Source organism: Rhipicephalus sanguineus, chromosome 1, assembly GCF_013339695.2.
Source record: "Rhipicephalus sanguineus isolate Rsan-2018 chromosome 1, BIME_Rsan_1.4, whole genome shotgun sequence".
NCBI lineage: Eukaryota > Metazoa > Arthropoda > Arachnida > Ixodida > Ixodidae > Rhipicephalus > Rhipicephalus sanguineus.
In genome coordinates this window covers 223,673,683-223,687,499 of record NC_051176.1, presented here as the reverse complement: position 1 = coordinate 223,687,499, position 13,817 = coordinate 223,673,683, and the positions used below count along the sequence as shown (strand labels likewise).

The following is a 13,817-nucleotide window of genomic DNA, read 5'->3' as shown; positions in this document are numbered from 1 at the left end:
GGGACTATAGGTCACATGGCGCATGTGTCATGCATTAGGCATTGGGCTGACTGACGCACGCACCAGAGGTATGTGGTACCACACGACTATACCATCGATGAAGTCCGTGCTGTGAGAAGCACAGCGTGGTATATTCAAGGAGTCCACTAAGTGGACTGTCTATTCCAGACCACGCGTATTAAGTAGGGCTCGACAGTCAATTGGCGCCGACTCGCCGGCCATCGGATAATCAGCATTCGCTAAAATGACCTCTTACAGAATAACACCCCGCTCCCCTATGCTTTAAGACCGAAGCGATCGACTTATTTGTACGAGCCCCGAACTGCTCTCCTTAAAGGTTGCATAACTAAGTAATTGATGCTCGCTCGAATAATTATAGACTCACATCGAGACTGCGGAGTTGGCCGCCACCTAAGAGAGCTAAATATCGAAAGTGGGGCCAATTCTTTACGTTAGAATTCGAAAGAAAGAAAGAAAGAAAGATTGAAAGAAAGAAAGAATCTAGACCACGTTTGACGCCTCTTGGTGCGGTATATTTTTTCCTACTTTTTTGCTGGTCTTGAGGAAGCGGCTTTGAAGAGACGAATGAAAACACAAATGCCGCAGTTCATGTGTGACTGCACACGGGCAGGTGCTGCATCATCACCGTCGATGTACTGCTGTAGACTCGCTGAGAACCAACAACAAACAACATGCTGGGCCAAATCGAGCTCGTCGCCGATGCGCTGTTTTTTTACTTTTATTTTAAGGGGGCCCTGCAACACTTTTCCAAGTAATCATCGAATGGCTTCTTGAAAGGAGTTCATTGTTTCACGAATCGACGGACTACTGAAAAATTTTTCGAATCGGTGAAGTACGAGCGCAGTTAAATGAATTTGTCGCACGCTTTAAGCGCTTTCTCTCTCCTTTCTTACTAGGGAACATGCTGAAATCTACGCAGGGTGGGGGGGGGGGGGGGATGACAAAGGGGCAAGAATCTACGACCGTTCGACAGCGCGTCATGACCTTGAGCACTTTCTTTTATTTTTCGAACGTGCGGCTTACTTCCAGTGGTATCGCGTGCTCGCGCGCGGGCACGTGGCGGCATCCCGCGACGGCAGCGGTAACTATGCAGCTCCCGATGCTCAAATCAGCCAATGGCCGTGGACTATGGGATTTTGGTATCATTTGTCGAGAGAAGAGGGAGCGACTTGAAGCTGACTGAGAATTAATCGTAGATTCCAGGCCACGTGCTGCGCTATAATGTTTGGCTCACGTGTTCTCAGGAGCCTCGACTACCGAACGGCAGCTTTTTCTGAGCATGCTCAAAAAGTGTTGCTGGGTCCCTTTAATACATGACCTTTTCGGACATCAGCAAGAGCCTTGCCAGCAGCTCAACTTGTATTAGGCCTAATACAAGTTGAGGAAATGCAGCTAATGCAACTAAGGGAAATGCTCATTCCGTGTAGATGGCACACAGAGGTGGACCTATTTACCCGCGGCGAGCGAGAACCAAGCGGCCCCCATCTCGGGACGCACCCTCCGGACGCGCACAAAAGAGAGCCAACCGGGCCGCATAACGAAAAACGCCGGAGGGGAAAAAGGCGACCATCTGCCGAGTAGACCGTGACGTCAGTGCTGCGACGTGCCGGAGAACGCTAGCTGTGCTCGGAGCGCCAACCCCTCGCACAGGCACCGATCAAACGGGGGAACTCTCGTATTTGTTGCTGGCGTAGTTTGTTGCTCTCTAGTCTTCTTTTTTTTTTTTTAGTACGTTCCAAATTCTTTAAACTGTGCATTATCCGGCAATTTGCTGTGACCCTTACAACCACTGGGCTTCTTTTTTTTTCGTTTTTCCTTCCTTCTTTTTCTTTCTTTTCTTTTTTTTTTTTTTTTTTTGCGACGTGGCAAGAATCTTGAGTACTCGATGTTGCTCTTCGCTCCTTTTTGAAATCTCAGGATTGAAGTGCGCTATAGGAGCGGTACAAGCATTGATACGAAGAAGCTTGCTTTCGCTTGCGCGAGTGATCTAATGGTTCCGATTCCCAGGACACACCAAACGGCACACCGTGTACACGGTCAAGGGGTGAGGAGGACGAAAGTTGCACTTGCGCGCACCGAAAACGTTGAGAAACTGGGATCCTGATTGACTCTCGCAGCGATGAGAAAGCGACAGGAGAAATGCTTTCGCCCGGGCATCTATCTGCCTACCTCCTCCTCCCTTCCGATTCTTCGTTTCCTTCACCTACTCACGGATGAAAATAGACCGCAAAATATGATGCTGCCACCCTCAGGAACCGGCGCGTGTTGTGTAACGGGAGACAGCCGACATTGTTTCTTACCTCTGAGCAAGGCGAGGGGGGCAAGCAAAGCGCGAAATATTGCACCCCCAATGGCATCGAACGAACGGACCCACTCTTTTTCTTCATCCTTTTTTGCTCTCTCCGCATCGTGACGCACAGAGAGGGGAGCGCTGCGCGCGCCCTGGCCAACGGTTGGGGGCGGCCTTTCTTTCCTCAGCAACCCTCCTTCCTTCTGTCGCTCTCAGTCCTTTCCCCCACTCGCAGCGCGGCGAGAGCGGGCGCGCCGAGCGAACGCCGTTTTCCCCGCGCCGCTCAGTTCTTGCTTCGACCACCGTCCGTGCGGCCGAAGTCGCGTATCGCTGCGAGTCGTGACGCTTGCACGGTCGGCGTGTTTCTGCTCCCAGCTACAGGCTTGACGGCGGTGCTCGCGGGAGCGCTCCCGCACCGGTGTGTGGATACTTGCTGTGTGTACTCAACTGACCAGAGTTTCTTGACCGGTTGGAAGACGGACAAAAAGAGATAATTTGGACGACCCCGTTCAACGTGCTTCAGGCAGTGACATTGTACCCGTCGGTGACGTTCGACATACGAGGACAGCCTCGCTGTGTTGCTGACTCCCCCGAACATCGGGATCGCGCTCAACGCGAAACGACGACACCGGCGTCGCAAGCATCACTGAGATTGTTAGAAAGCTAAGGTGAGCTCCTGCTTATTGCACTAGTTCGAGGAGGAAAAGGCTCAAAGGTTGTTCACAATCCAAGCGTCTTTCCCTCCTCGGACATCCTGCCAACAAAAAAAAAATTTTTTTTTTTCATTGAAATACGTGAGGTTACCAATTCTTGATTTGTTGTATCCGTTTACCCCTCCTTTTATACGCATCCACAAATTCGAAACCCTGTTCTCGGTCCTGACGTTTACGCTGCACTATACAGTTCTACATTACCATACTCTATTCTTCATTCGTGTTCTTAACTGTCGTTTCCTTTCTAGTCACAAGTGACGCTAGTTGTATGTCATTCTCTAACGTATACGAAATGCAAACTGCCGAGTTGAGCTTTCTTTGTTGTTTCATCGCTGTGTGACAAGAACCGGTTTCACGCAGGGCTACAGAAAGAACTCCGTGCAGGCATTTCTCGTACTTCTTTTTTCCTGCGCTCGCTTCGCATTGTGCATTGTTAGCGGGGGAAGTGCCATGCGGCGGTGCCGTCTTCCGTTCAGCGCACCGAACAGCGCGCCAACTCCGTTACGCCGGCTGCTCGCGATTACGCGCTGTGCCTCACTCGTCTTGACGCTCGCGGGCGCCTACCTAAGCCCTTTAGCTGAAACGCAAATAATGTGAAGCCCCGCCGACTGCTTACCGAATTCCGTTTTGCCTCAGGATTCATACTTAGCGCGCGGTTACACGATTCGCCAAATGGTACAACTCTACGCGCGCGCGCGCTTTCATTTTCTGTGCGATCCGATAGGTGTTTTTGTTCGCGCGTTCTTCTAAAGCGCCGCACGTATAGAAACGCTCGCGTGGCATGCAGATGGACTTCAACCGTTCGTACAGACGTTTGGGCTAGTTGGTTCGATGCGTTCAATGAAGCCATAGCGCTGAAAATCTCTGTCCTCTTCCGTGGTCCCTGTTCTTTAACCGTTCGTTTCTCACGGCATAGCGTAATCGAGTATATTTCTTTGAGCTCGTATCATTGTAGCGACGCTTATGCGCGTGTCGCTGCAATCACACAATTTAGCAGTACGACGTCTGTTTACCCGACAACCCACGTCGCTACGCTGTTACTTCACACTGGCTGCTGTTTTATATATGTAAAAATAGAATAGGGTGATGCAAAGAGCGAGAAGAAGTTTATTGTGTACAGAGAATAAATTCCTCGCCGCGCACTGTACTAGCGGTGAATAGGCAAGAGGCGCGCAATCCGGCAGCGCTGTCCACAGCATGGGGTGTAAACTGCCCCGAACGAGGGGTTACTGACGGACGTTCGAGTCGTATATTCGCAACAATTCCACGAAAACGGCCGGAGTTCTTTTGTTGCGGGGCGCTTCTTTGTGTACTTTACTGAGAGCAGCAGCACGGCCTTTGTGATGAAAAAGGAAAGAGCGCCGGCTCCGTTTTACTGCCGCGGACCGGTCACTGCTGTGGCAAATAAAAAGGGAACGGGACGCGAAAGAAAGCAACGTTGAAAGAGCGACCCAATGCGAACGGCCGCTCCCATTCTTTTATTTTTTTTTTTGTTCTGCCCGTTACCGGCAATCAAGGGGCGCCTGCCATCGGCCGCGGAGCATTTCAAAAACAACCGAAAAGTTTCGTAGCCTTTGTCGCGAAGAGTCCTAGGACAGCGCTCCCGTTTATAAAAGAGGGGCGAACAATTGCGCTCGGCGAACGCCAGTCCCCCCTGTTGTTATCGGAGAGTAGAATTGTCACGATGACGTCGGTAGGTACAGCCTCTCAAAACCGCAGTTATCATTCACAGTTACCCGCCTATTTCGTCAACAGAGCCTGCCGCAGGTTCCGTCCCTTCATTATATAAATATTGACCCTTCGTTTTTTTTAAAGGCTAGATAGTAATTAGAAGCGGAAACGCGATGACGGAAGTGTGCGACAAAGAACGAAGCGTATATTATATATATATATATATATATTATATATATATATATATATATATATATATATATATATATATATATATATATATATATATAAGAGAGAGAGACGGAGAAAGGAATGTAGTACTATAGTACTATAGAGTTATAAAAGTGGGAATCAAAACAATATACGCCCTGCGCAATCAGACTGTTGCGCACAAAGTGCACGTTCAAGAGTTGTCAAAGTATAGACAGAAGTACGGAGTTGTCACCAATGAAGCTTATAGAAACGATACATTTTTTTTTTTCCAATATCGGAAACGCCGCTGTCCGCGGAAGATCATACGATCGTTCGACGGAGGAAAAAAAAAAGTGTTCGTAAAGCTTAGTATGGGTCCCGGACGGGATTAAAACACGCATGTCTTGTGTGCTTTGAAATAGTGTGTGACAGATGCGGTTCATGATTGATAGCGAACTGATATGTGCGAAACAAGAAAAGAAGTTTGAGCCTAGTTATATAAACTAGATTAATCGTAGTGCTCTCCCTGGAACCATTCCTAACTTCCTTCAAAATATGCGGGTACCATACCGCGTCATATACTCGATCTAGCCTTGCAAGGACATAACAGCGTGCCGGCAACTGTTCCGCAGCTTGTTAGGGGTAAACGTGCGTGGGTACGCGGATTTTCAAATATAGCACCAGTTCTCCAAATTAATCGCAGCACGCTGTTTCGGACTAACTATCATGTTTACATTTGTCAGTCGAACAGGCAGTTGTGAGAATTTGCAGATAATGCGGTATATACGTAGCTGTAATGAGACTGCTACAACTCCAACGCCTACTGCTTTGCTCAAATATCAACGATACGCACGGTGTTTCAGGAAAGGTGTTCGAAAATCTAAAAATATGAAGAAAATAGAATATTTGTTCCCTGACTTCATAATTACTTTTTCAACGGCGACAGACAACTTAAGATGGCTAGAGACATCAATTACGACTGTAATTAAATAATGATTAATTAACTTCATGATTAGTGGAGATATGCGGTTGGGCCAAAGGGAAGAATTGGAGCCCTTCTCGCAAGGATTTGATTGCCGCTTTGACATTTTCAATAAGAAGCCGCTGGTAATTTTTGCAGACTGACAAAATACGACCAATTTTGCCGGTGAAACCGAAACGCGGAAGAGCGCAACTGCCACATTCTTCCGAGACGCTCAGAATAAGCGAGCGTCGTTATTATGATTATCGTGTACGTGCGGGCTGCGCTTGACATCATAGCACGTATGGCGCAGGTATACGTTAATGGATGCAGAATAAATAATACCACTGCAATTGTTATCGGGAACAGTGACGTCGTTCGGGTCATGTGATAGTTGCGCTCATTGCGGCTTCTGTTTCACCGGTGAATTTGGTCGAATTTCATTACTCCGAAACAACTGCCAGAGGCCGCTTTTTCAAAGTCTCAAACCGGCGGCGGGCATTTCGCAGGGAGGACTTCAATTCTTTAATTTGACCCGACCGCCTGTTTCCTCTGGTTAAAAAGTTAATTTAACTTCGTTAATTATTGCGTCATTGATGTTTCTAACCGTCTTAAGATGTCTGCCGCTACAGAAAAAGCAATAGCGAAGGCAGTAAGCAAATACTATATTTCCTTTATTTATGAGTATTTTCGGACACATTTCTTGAAACTCCGTGTATAGCACCAGCCTTTTCGCGAAGGAGCCTCTGCGCGGCCTTTACTAAGTCAACTAAAGTCACTTGATAAGTATTCGCGGCTTATTAACTTACTTAAAGCCTTTTAAAAAAGCTCATTCATTTGCCAAGTTATGTGCATTAATAAATGACTGATTATGGACGTAGACAATTCCTCTAGCCATACGCTTCAGCAGAAGTGCTAGCTGTTTGCTTGACGAAGACCGCAACTCGCTGACGACAGCTATAGGTACGCGTTTGCAAGAAATAGCTTGCATGACGCCCTTACTGTCTCCATTGGGAAGTGGTCCGACATCACTAAATACACTGAAGTTTCTCAATCATATCACTGGAGTAAGAATGTGTCGGGTTTAACATCCCCAAGATGCACTCAGTGGTCTACGAGAGACTATATAACGGGGGGCCCAGAACGCGGTGACTGCGACCGGAAATTGAAGATACTGCAGTAAATTATCGAACGTTCTGAGGCCTTGCCAGTATTTCTTCTGGGTTTTCGAGGCTTCGATAGTTAGTGGAAAACAAAGGTGATATGTCGGAAAAACAGAGCAACAACTGGCCGCAGTAAAGAAGATAGACGCCAACGAGTTTAACAGCCTCCTGTAATCTGTGGGTCATTGCGAGTTAGTGCTCCTCCAACCAAGCCACCAACACCCTTTTAGATTTCCTTGGAATTGCTTTTTTCTGTGTTTGCATATTTCCGTGCGTATTTTGTAAAATAGGAATCCGACTCCGCATGAGCAGCCGAAGGCACGTGGACTGACACTATCTTAACATACTCTAATGCCGAACATACTCTAATGTCGCATGAAAAGACAGCAGGCGAGGTTTCCGACTTTCCGCGGGTGGGGTGCAAAGCATTAAGTCCAATTATTTGCTGCAGTGTTTGTACACTCGCTACGATGCGCAAGATAATTTAGACAGCCCACGTAGTTCCAATGGCCTGAGACAAGAAGCATAACGTCATACGAGACTTCTTCGAGTCTAGGTCACTGACCCGACGGGGCTGTGGACTTTGGGCATCGAAGCAGAACAATAAGCGAGTCGCTCAGCCAGAACCGCTGCCGGGATGTTAGCTGCAGGTCAAAGCCACCCGATCGACGTCGATTAGTCACGGCTAAAGGGCCACTTCAAATGTATACAGTATCCTGCTTTCTCTTTTGTTACTCGTGTAGACGATCGCCCCCTGCCTGTAGCTGCATGCCTTCTCTGTTTGTCGTGTCAACAAAGTTTTGGACCGGCCCTTATTCACGGAAAATTCTCAACGTTATAAAATTGTTTGTAAGAAATTTTCAGCCCATTCTGACGTTGGGTATATCATTAGCGAGGCTAGCAGACAAGTGACAAAGAACAGTTACGAACTTAAAGCTCTATGAATAAAGTCGCCCCTTAAATAGATTCTTACGGCACAAAGTATGGTGTCGCTGGAATGCTGTGGAAATCGTGAATCGCCAAATTATGCCACGCATTTGTTCGCATTGCACTATTTCGCGGTCCGCAACGCAACGTTTTTTTGAGCAGTCCGTGAACAACATACCGGTTGCGACAAGTACAATATATATTTGAATTGAGATCACAAAGAGAACTCGCGTTGTCATTCGGTAAAACCGAACGCCAACTCGAGTTTCAATAATGGCCGGCTCCGATATCGCCGATGTACTGAAGCACTCAGTCTGCTCGGTTAGTAGACCGCATTATGTTTTCGTTTCACAAGCCCCTGTGGGCAAACAACGGGACTGGTTCCGAGTAAAGCGTAAAGCTTGAAGAGTCGAAAATTGAACCGTTTACGAGATGCGAAAGCTGCTTTGTTTGCCGTGGTTAGGTCGTCCTAGTTGTTATCCTCGTAGCCGTGGTTGTTATTGTTGAATTTTCAACGGGGTAGACGCTAATTAGTGCGAAGAGCGAAAGTCGTAGCTATGGCAAGACATACGCGCAAAATGAGTGCGATCCGGCTTTAACCACGTAGACAAGCTCCACTCAATCTTTTACTTTTTCAAAATCTTTCTCGCAGAAGATCATTGATAAGCTTCCCGTACCTTTGTTGCATCCTTATTTACAAAGCGCTTGTGATCATTCCTGGCGCCGGCATCTCCTCCATTGTCACGCTTGAAGACAATTATTAATGGTTCATTCAGACAAACTGGGAACTCCAGATTGAGACGCATCGAACTGAAATTGATGGGCTCACCGACAGCCTGTTCATGCTGTGGAGTCGGTATGCGGCAGTTGTATACGACGTACAGTACATGACTGTTCCTTTTACATCGACGCTGTGTGTGGCTAGGCTGCCTCTGCGTGCGCAAGAACCCCTAGCGCAGGTGTGTGCCAGAGAAATCGGGCAAACCTCACCACATGCGTCAAGCCAGACAAGACGACGCAGGTCGCGGCAGAATGATGCGCGCTGCTGAGGTGGAAAACTTTAAAAGAACATTCGCTGAATTCAAAAGGGACTCTCCGAACAGACATTTGGAATTTAGTTGCAGGGTGCGCAGTCGGCTATGGTTCGAATTTCTGTGTCACCTCTGTGTCGTGTGCTCAGCAGCATCGCTGGTCATCCACCTCAATGAGCGGACTGGGTTCTCAATTTTTTTTTTTCTCTCATAGTTCGTGCGATAAACGTATATAGCATACCCTCGTTGATGTTTCACCGTTCGTAATGGAACGCTTCACGAAAACTAACACATTGTTAGGTAATGTTCTTGTTTGTGACCAGTAACGCGCAATTGATGAGAATCCACCTCAATAGTCACTGATTTTTTTTTAATTTCCTAATGGTCAGCACGATATTTATTGATTGCTTTATACCATCGAATGAGCCGCTAACTTGGACGACCCCTAGCTCTGGCTACAAATAGGCCCGATAGTTTAGTCACTCAGCTGCTCGACCGGCTATATACAGCTACGCACGTGTCGACCTTCAAACCGAATTGTTGTTAAATGAAAGCAGGAACGAGAAAGGAGACAAAGGGCGGCGTAAAGAGCGGAGAAACAGAGGTTCAATGGAGAACTCTAAATAAAACGGAGTCGAAATGCTTTCGTTCTCATTGTTCATGACTCCTCATTATGTATAATAAAAGCAAGCACCAAGACGGGATCGTTATAATCAGGGCCCATCTAATTGCGAACGCCATCATTCCTCATCTTTGTCATGAACTAATCGGCCTCGGTGACGCTGCCGTCTTCATCCGTAATAATATTCTGCACGCACGAGGTGACGCACGAGTTACATAAACTCCAGCGCAGTCGTTAAGCTTTCTCCTTTCTACGCGTGAGTACGAGTATATAGCTGAGAGCTTTCCAAAGTTCAAACACTGAATGTAAGCAGAGATTCGAAGCAATAACGCCCTCCATTTCCGTTCGATAAAATGAAATCACGGCACGAAACGAGAGCCTTCGGCAACAGCGGCAGAACGTCTATTACGCTTGTACAGAAATGCAATTTCCTGCGCGCTGACGTCGGCGATGGTTCGCCGGCGGGGTCCGAATGTACGATATCGTACGCCCGTCGGTTGTGATCGGTCGCTTCGCCCAACGAAAATGCCGGCCCCTTCGCCCGATGTTCATCATAAGGGGCCACGCACGAGCCGCCGCTCGGTTGTCTTATTTTGCGAAAATGGAAGAGATGATTGACGAGCGCTGCAAACGGAGGCGGCCGTTTCTGCAGAGAAGTTTCTCTTCCTGTGCGTTTTTATTGTTGCCCCGGTTCCCTCGTTGCGTCGCGTCGCGCGGCACATGAATATTGTTTAACCCAATAAGGACCCACCCACTCCACCCCCAAGGGCGGATGTTGATATTGACGTTTCGTGACAGTGCACTCTTATACTATATTCGGTCACGTCTTCGCAGAACAAAGAAATTAACGAGCGGGCGACAGCAAATTGCGTTGTAGAACAATGAGCTATAGCCGAGAGCTTCTCGCTTATGTGCGGGCCCGCCCAAGCGCAGAACAGATTTGATGGCTACGGCAAACCCGCCTGACACGCTCACGCTTTACGAGTCGGCATAACGTCATCGATTCCGCGACGCCTGCTGAAGGAGCCTGGGGGTAACGATGATTGGCGAACACGGAGGCCGCGACCACGCGTGGCAGAAAACCGCTGACGTCCGCAGTGGAAGCAATGCACTGCAGCTCGCGCTATATGGCAGCGCCCAATAATAACCGCCATAATCAGCTTATTTCTTGCCCGCTGCAGGACGAAGGCCCTTCGCACCCTCTCCTGTGTCAGCCGACTCTCTTCCCATACGCCTGCAAATTTCCTTATCTCACTCATCCTTTGCTGACTTCCATCGAGTTTCCTACCTCTTGGCTCGCACACTATATTTACTTCAATACACTCGCCACGGTAGTTCACTCGATATGGTGACGCGCTTCTGGCGCCGAATTCGCATAGCTTTTCGTTCATAGCAGTAGTGTAGCCAGGGGGGGGGGGGGGCGAAATTTTTTTTTTTTCAGTTTTATATGTGCATATATGCACGCACGAGCATACATAAAGTATGGAGAAACCTCGCCCTCCGAAAAAAATGTCCGGCTACGCTACTGGTTCGTATGTGCTCTTTGCCATTAATGGGCAGCCGGCTTCGCCAGTGATGCTACCAGCATCAGGACTGGCTTAAATTTTGTCTTACGAATAATTCTAACGCAAAGTTTTTTTCGTTTTTTTTTTTTTTTTTTTTTGTGAATACGGGAGGTAATAGCGAAGCTATGGGTTCGATACAAACGGTGGCAGTCGCTTCCCATGGCGACGGAATGCAAAAATTAAATTACATCGTCGAGCTAAATTATGGTGAGTGGGAACTAAATTAATCCCAAGTCGCTCACTGCTGCGTTCCTCGTAATGAGATTGAGATCGTGACACGTGAAACCTTGGAATATCGTAGTCATTTTCGTTATGTGCTTTACATGAGCTGTCCGACTCCAGTTCGTGCTAGTCTTAATTAAAATGCCGCATACGTGCATTTGCTCGCTCTTCCGTTATGCTCCCGTAGGAAGAGGAGATATGCGCTCAAACCAATTTTTATTCTGGAAATTTTCTTCTCGCGACACGGATCCCTTGTGGGTGCACTTATGTAGATAACTTACTTTGTATAAAAGTAGTTAGAAAAGAACGGACACTCTGAAAGACACATAAGACAACACACGTGGTGCTGTGTCTTGTCTAATGCGCCTTTCTGTGTGTCCGTTGTTTCTGCCTGCTCTATTCAACAAACTAGATGACATGTCAACAGGCATAGTGCCACCCTCATTCATGGGCGTAGGCAGGGGGGTGCAAAAAGGACACTTGCCCCCCTGAAGCCACACCGGCACTTGGCCCCCACCCAAGCTATGCCAGCTCTGTCTCCCCCCCCCCCCCCTCCCCCAGCCACGATGTAACACGGGTTTGCACCCCCCCCCCCCCAAGGCAAAATCCTGCCGACGCCCATGCCCTCATTGGCCCAGATATAGGCGTACTCTCTTGTTGCGTTGGCCAGGTTATTGTTCATTACCCCTAAACGGTATACCACGTGAATTTTCAAACCTGCAATGCATTCTCCTAGGCTTTGCTGGTTTCTCATTCATTTGTCGCATGTCGTCTTCAACGCTGCTGCGCGCACACTGCAAGTATATAGGTAGGTGTCTGGGGTTTTATCCCATGTATGGCTGCCCCTATAATACCACCCAATCTGGTATCCCTGTGCAGGGTAGCAAACCGGTTACTACTACGAGGTTAACCTCCCTGCCTCTTCCTCTTCATCTATTTCTCTCTCTCTCTCTCTCTCTCTCTCTGTTGTGATTCGAGCACGCCGTTATTAACATTGGGAGGCTGCGTCTCGTTTCCTAAGACAATTTTTCGCTGCCATTTTTCTGCTTTGTTACGTGAAGGATGACGATATAGTAATGGATTCTGCTTAGACATTTTCTTGAAATATTTGCTTATGTGTCCCATTGTCTTCGACCGCGCACGCTTCCGTGGCTGCTGGAATTTTTACTGAATTGAACCCTTTTTCGAAATACATATGTGAAGACCGTAAAGAGTTGTGCCGGTTAAATGTCGCAGACTTCTCAATTACGGGGGCCCGTATTCTCAGTCGCGTTCTTATCTCTAACATTGTTCGAAAGAGCAAACGCCAGCCAATCATTAAAATGGCCTAAACATAAACAAAGGAGGTCGGCCAATGGCGAGGTATATTTACGAACGAAATGCATTGCGAATCTGCAGCCCTTAATTTGACAGCGTCCCGATATGTATGCGCTCGCTTATGCCACATAGCGTATACAAACGACTGGCCGTCCATAGTCTTATGTGACGTCGAAATATGGTAAAAACAAGGCAAAGAAACGTTGACATTAGGAAAATCAGCGTGCACGCTTCATATGCGGTACAGCCGCGCGACCACCACGTTCATAATACACAGGTTGCAATCAAAGAATTAAGGCTTGCGCACTCGTACTGAATTTAGAAGGCGCTATATCTATACACGCTATAAACGCTTCTAACACTCGTGGGATCTACGCGTCTCACATTTAGCTTTATTTTTGGAAGTGTGAGTGTTTAAACAAGTTGCGCATAAGCATCGCCAAAACCTTGCCTCGGCAACCAATTTCACTTGCTACCAACAACGCGTTTACAGAGAGTAAGTGCCATACCACCAGCTATATACTATCAGCTTGACCTTGCAACCACAGCGCCTGCGGATAACATAAAGATATCGCTTAAGACAATTGCGATACGACGCTGCACACAAATTTCGAAAAACAGGCGCATGGCAGTGCAATTGTTCGCCGAAGACAGGAATTCTATCGGCAGACATTTCTGCTCAGCAACGGAGCCCTAAATTGGTCTTTTTTTTTTTTTCGTAGCTCACTGATCAAAGACCTAGGCTAAGAGGAAAAAAAGAGTATCTCTTCATGTCGTCAACGACGATGTTGCGACGTTTGAAATGCGCTTATTCATAAGTTATGATGCCCAATGGTCGCTGCGATCGTACATAACAGCGTTGTTGACTGCGTTCATTGCGCGAACTGCAGCTTACTCTCGATCAGCCTTGCCTTCGAGGTTCAGCCTTGCCTTCGAGCAACTAGGTGCGCACTTATTGCAATAAGCGTGCGGCAGGAGGCGTGTGTCTGATACGCGTCTGTCGTAACACAGGTTCTACATTCCTCACTTCTTTCGTATAGAGGCACTTACTAAATAATTATACACATACAAAAGGTCACAATAAACATGCAGTCAGCGTATTATTGCAATGCTCCGTGAGGA

General features: G+C 47.5%; 1 protein-coding gene across 2 annotated transcripts in view; it reads left to right on the top strand.

The window, feature by feature from the left end:
- Positions 1–2,627: 2,627 nt before the first annotated feature.
- LOC119373162 (uncharacterized) overlaps positions 2,628–13,817 on the top strand; it is a 173,608-nt gene continuing 162,418 nt past the window's right edge. For both annotated transcript variants that reach the window (XM_049419775.1, XM_037643188.2), the window contains exon 1: positions 2,628–2,979. The gene's annotated coding sequence lies outside the window, so the exon portion shown is untranslated. The remainder of the gene's footprint in view (positions 2,980–13,817) is intronic.